At 43.2% G+C, this 6,038-nt stretch overlaps 1 pseudogene; it reads right to left on the reverse strand.

Moving 5' to 3' along the window:
• Positions 1–2,494, reverse strand: part of LOC103271349 — an 18,426-nt pseudogene extending 15,932 nt beyond the window's left edge.
• Between the last annotated feature and the right edge of the window lie 3,544 nt (positions 2,495–6,038).

A 6,038-nucleotide genomic window follows, 5' to 3' on the forward strand; every position in this document is an offset into this window, starting at 1 on the left:
GACCTGCTGGGCTCCGGCGATCCTTCCGCCTCAGCCTTCTGAGTAGCTGGAACTACAGGCGCGCGCTACCATGCCCGGCTAATTTTTGATTTATTGTAGAGATGAAGTCTCGCCAAGTTGCCTAGGCGGGTCTTGAACCCGCAGGCTCAGGTAATCCACTCACCTCAGCCTCCCAAAGGCGCGGGATTACAGGCTGAGCCACCGAGCCTGGCTTCCTTATTTTCTTAATATTCTGTCCATTTGATCTGGATTTTTTTTTTTTTAGCTAATTCAGCATACTTAGGGCAGTTGTGTTAACATTTTGACTAGTAATTTCAATGTCTGGGCTTCTCAGGGATAGTTTTTATCAAATTCCTCTTTCCTGTGAATATGTCATAGTTTCCTATTCTATGTATTCTTTGTAAATTTTTTGTTTAGAATTGTATATTCTAGGTGTATAAGTGTGGGTAATGTTGGAAATCAGATTGCTGACTTTTTCTTGTTGAGGACTGCAGCTGCCCATTTTGGACTTTTCCAAACTGTTTTTTTTTTTTTGCAAAATATATTATTTGTTGTGTTTAGTCACTGTAGATTCCATTCCATTTGGTCAGCAAGTGACCTGACAAAGATTTCCTTAAGTGTTTGGTTACAAAAAGGGGGAAAAAGTGTTCTCTTCTCTTTACATCTTCCAATAGAGGTGACCCATGAAAACAACCGCAGCCTAAAAAGGGAAAAGCCAAGACAAGTAAATACCAGTTCCACAGGAATATACCAGAATAACTGAAGTGCGCAAACCCAAATTTTTGTAGGGCAAAATCCCCACTATGTATCCTGGCACCAGCCAGCCACTGCTGCTATCACTACAGCTCAGGGTGGCAGGGCTGAGAAATGGGGGATGGTATCTTGCTCAAGTAAGTCATTCTCTTACTAATGATCAGCAGCGTCATTTCATGAAGCACTCTGCTTGCTGGTTGTTACACATGTTTGCACAGGTTCCAGAGTTTGAGATAGTTGATTTTTTTTCTCCCATTTTGCTGGTGTTTTGATGGAGGGGTTGACCCCTGGGGCTTTCCTTGCTGTCATTTTTGAGTCAGTTGGTTACTTCTTCTCCTCCTCCCCCTCCCCCTTCTTTCTTCTTTTTTCTCCTCCCTCCTTCCCTCCCTCCTTCCCCTTCTTTTCATTAAATAGAGACAGGTCCTCACTCTATTGTCCAGACAAGAGTACCGCAGATAGCCATTATAGCTCACTGTAACCTTGAACTCCTGGACTCAAGCGATCCTCTGGCTTCCGTCATGCCTGGCTACGACTACTTTTATTTTTTGGTAGAGACGAGGTCTCGATGTTGCTTAGGCTGGTCTCAAACTCCTGGCCTCAAGGGATCCCCCTGCCTCAGCCTCCCAAAGTGTTGGGATTTATAGATGTGAGCCACAGTGCCCTGCCAGTTGGTTATTTTCTTACTGGCAAGTTTTGAGAATTCTTTATATAGTCTAGATTTAAATCCTTTGTTGGGTACATGATTTGCAATTTTTTTCCCCCATCTGTGGCTTTTCTTTTCATCTTTGTAACAATGTCTTTTGTAAAGCAAAATTTAAAATCCAGTCTGATTTTTTGCTTATAGATTATGCTTTGACATCTAAAGTCTTTTTGTCTAACCCTGAGTTTCAAAGATTTTCTTCTGTTTTGTTTTTTTTTTTTGAGTAGGGTGTCAATCTGTCGTCCAGGCTATAGTGCAGTGGCATGCTCACAGCCACCATTGCCTTGACCTGCTGGGCTCAGGCAATCCTTCCACCTCAGCCTTCCAAGTTGCTAGAACCACAGCTACATGCCACCACACCTGGCTAATTTTTTGATTGATTGTGAAGACAAAGTGTCGCCAAGTTGCCCAGGCTGTGTTTGGATCCCTGGACTCAGGCTTCTCGCCTCCACCACCTCCCAAAGTGCTGGGATTACAGGCATGAGCCACCCCGCTTGACTTCTCCTGTGTTTCTTTAGTTTTACATTTTAAATTTAGATACGATCCATTTTGAGTTGTTTTTGATACGATCCATTTTGAGTTGTTTTTGTATTAGGTGTAAATTTTTGGTCATGATTCTTCTTTCTTATTCCTCTTCCTCTTCTTCCTCCTCTTTTTCTTCCTCTTCTTCCTCTTCCTCACATATGAATGTTAAACTTTTCCAGCATCATTTGTTGCAAAGAGGATCCTTTCTCCATTGAATTATCTTTGTACTGTTATCAGTAATCATTTGGCTACATTTGTTTGGGGCTACTTATAGACTCTCTATTTTGTTTCATTGATGAGAGAGTAGTGGGGGGAAAAAACAGCCAATGGGTAGTTCTTTACTGCCTGCTTTGCAAGTGAAAGCAGCAGTTCAGATGAAGGCTGTGCGATGTTTAATGGGATTGGAGGTCTTCTGGGATTCGGTGCATAGAGCCCTGTGGAAGAGCAGGAGAGGGTGGCAGTGACATGGGAGCTTGGAAGGTTACTCCACCTCTTCTGATCTCCATTGGGCTCCATGGCTGTTCCCTGGGGCTGTAAACTCTGCCTGCTGGAAGTCCTCAGGGAGTGACTCAAGCTATTGGTCTGGCCATGGGCTGTTGGCCTGCCTTGAGGGTGCTCAGAGCCTAGCAGAGACTTTATTGGGAGTGAAGTCTGCTTTGTGCTTTGAAAACACATTCCAATTTGATCCTAACTGGAATCTCATTATGGCTTATTCTTAAGTTCCAGGATTATGTTTGTTTAGTTATGAAGCTTTTAAAAAAGTTGTGATAAAATATACAAACAAAATTTACCATTTTAGCCATGTTTTAAACATGTAGCTCAGTGGCATTAAGTATACATTTACACTATTGTGTTATCACCACCACCATCCATCTCCAGAATTCTTTTTATCTTGCAAAACTGAAGCTTTATACCCATTAAACAGTAACTCTCCATTGCCTCCTTCCCCAGGCTGGCAACCACCAATCTACTTTCTGTTTCTGTGAATTTGCCTCTTCTGTGTTTCTCCTGTAAATGGAATCATACAGTATTTGTCCTTTTGTGTCTGGCTTCTTTTTTCATATTGTAGCATGTGTCAGGATTTCCTTCCTTTTTAAGGTTGAATAGTATTCCGTTGTATCTATACACACCACCTTTTTGTTTATCCTTCTATCAGTGGACATTTGGATTGCTTCTGCCTTTTGGCTGTTGTGAATAGTGCTGCTATGAACATGGGTGTACAGGTATCTGAGTTCCTGCTTTCATTTACTGAGTATATTCCCAGAAGTAGACTTGCTGGGTGATATGGTAATTTGATGTTTAATTTATTGAGGAACTGCCACCATTTTCCATATTGGCTGCACCATTTACATTCTCACCAGCAATGTACAAGGGCTCCGGTTTCTCCATTTCCTTACCTTATTTTCTGGTTTTATAGCCTAGATGCTGAGCTTCAATGCTTTCATTTTTACTTTTATCTTTTTTTCACATTGTATGGTGGTCACAGTGTCCATTATGGTATAGCTTATGGTAAAGTTGAAGTTTCCAAACTTTTGATCAGCAGCAGTCTTTTTTTCTAAATGTAGAACCCAGGAGATAAAAGAGTTATCAGCCTAGGAAAGGTTTCAGTCTTCTTTGTCTGTAAGAAAGACTCTATGTGGACGAGTTCAGTGGCTCAGCCTATAATCCCTAGCACTTTGGGAGGCCAAGACAGTAGGTTGCCTGAGCCTGCAGGTTCGAGACCAGCGCGGGCAACTTGGCTTGTCTCTACAATAAATCAAAAATTAGTCGGGCGTGGTAGTTCCAGCTACTTAGAAGGCTGAGGCGGAGGGATCGCCGGAGCCCAGCAGGTTGACACTGGGATGGGCATGACTGTGCCACTGCACTCCAGTCTGGGCAACGGAGTGAGACTACGACTCAAAAAAGAAAGACTGTATTTACTGCCTTTCTTGCAAGCACCATTAGAGAACTCAGAGCCTATGCTAGAAGGCATTGTTGTAAGCACTGGTAGCAGTCATTTTATTTTACAAAAGTGGAACATGTGTTCAGTCCCACTGCCTGTCAGGCACTTCTGCCAGCCTCTCAAATGGAACTTTTAATGGCTGTTCCTCCCACCCTCTCTGACTTATTTGGGAGCACCTTTCTTCCCTTAGGCCAGCCTCCCAGGTGTCAGGTCCTGTGAGTCTACTTCATATGTGTCTCCTCTCCATCCCCACTGTTACCACTCTATCTAGACTCCCAACATCTTTTTAAAAATAAGGGCTTTATTGAGACATACTTTATATACCGTGTAGTTCACCTATTTAAAGTGTACAGATTCAGGCCGGGCGCAGTGGCTGTTGCTTGTAATCCCAGCACTTTGGGAGGCCAAGGCAAGAGGATTGCTTGAACCTAGGAGTTTAAGACCAGCTGGGGCAACATAATGAGACCTTGTCTCTACAAAAAGTTTAAAAAGTTAGCTGGGCATGGTGGTACATGCCTATAGTCTTAGCTACTCGGAAAGCAGAGGTGGGATGATTGCTTGAGCCCAGAAGTTGGAGGCTGTGGTGAGCCATGATCATACCACTGCACTCCAGCTTGGATGATAGAGTGAGAACCCAACTCAAAAAACAAAAGACAAAACAAAACCATACAGATCCAGTGATTTTTAGTGTATTAACAGAAGTGTGTAGCTAACACCACAGTCAACTTTAGGACATTTTAATCACCCCAGAAGGAAACCCTAAACTCACTGGTAGTCACAATTGTCTTCCCCCAGCCCACCAATCTACTTTCTGCCTGTATAGATTTGCCAGTCTTGGGCATTTTATGTAATTGGACTCAGACAATTTGTCCTCTTTTGTGTGTGACTTCTTTCATTTAGCATAATATTTTCAAAGTTCCTCCATGTCGTAGCATGTATCAGATCTTTATTCCTTTTTATGACTGAATAACATTTCTTTGAATGGACACACTTCATTTTACTTATCCGTTCATCAGTTAATGGACAGTTGGGTTGTTTCTACCTTTCAGCTGTTATGAATAATGCTGCCATGAACGTTCAGAACAAGTTTTGTTGTGGACATGTTGGGCATGTTTTCATTTCGCTTAGGTAGATACGTAGGGAGTGGACTTTGCAGGTCATATGCTTGTACTGTTTAACATTTTGAGGAACTAACAGACTTTTTCCACATGGGTTGCACCATTTTACATTCCCAGCAATGATGTGTGAAGTTCTAATTTCTCCAAATCTTTGCCACTCCTGTTATCTTTTGCAGCCATCAAACTCGTCTGCCTACCTCTTTATTTTTTTCCCCATTACCTTTCAAAAACATAGGTGAAGCATTTTATTCTTCCTAAAACCCACAGTGGCTCCCTGTTGCCTGCAGATTAAGTTCACAGGTCAGGGCCTTTGTGTTTGACCCTTGACTCTCTTTCCATCCGCCACATATATCCCTACTCTAAGGCCTCTGTCTCCTGGTTTCCCCATCACATCACATTCTCCCTGCCTCATTGCTTCACAGCCTTCCACTGCAGTGTCCTGTTTCTGAAGGCTTAATGTGAGGGCTTACTCCTTTGCCTTCCTTCATCCCTTTGAATGAACTCTTGGATGTTGACCATGTTTCTCTTTATGTCATTCAGTTTTGAAAAAAGTAATTGTTTATAGAATTGTTACCTCTGCTGGCAGTGAGCCCTGGAGGCAGGATCATTCTCACTCTTTTGTGTACCTGACACCTGGTGCACTGCCCAGGAAAGGCACGTCCTCCGGTGAGGAACCAAGGGGCTCCTGTGTGATAGACCGCACTGCTGTCCTAAGGCAGCTATCCACCAGCCTGTGTGCATAGAGCCCAGGGAGGGACTGGTGGACTCCTGGTGCCATGTCATTCCTGGCTCTTCAGTCTGACCTGTTTCCTTTCTAGATTTGTGGACTGGTGCAGCCTCTGCCAGTGATAGGAAGTGATGCTGTGTGGCAGTGCTGAATCTCTCTGAATATGGTAAGCACTACTGCCTGCCTGTTTGTAGATGTCAGCGTTATTTTGTTCCTTTACTCCTTGAGGGGAGGAGCATTTTCCTGGTGGATCTGAAGGCTCTTATTGTGAAG

The sequence above is a fragment of the Carlito syrichta genome, unplaced genomic scaffold (genome assembly GCF_000164805.1).
Source record: "Carlito syrichta isolate Samal-C Ts95f unplaced genomic scaffold, Tarsius_syrichta-2.0.1 Scaffold311553, whole genome shotgun sequence".
Classification (NCBI taxonomy): Eukaryota; Metazoa; Chordata; class Mammalia; order Primates; family Tarsiidae; genus Carlito; species Carlito syrichta.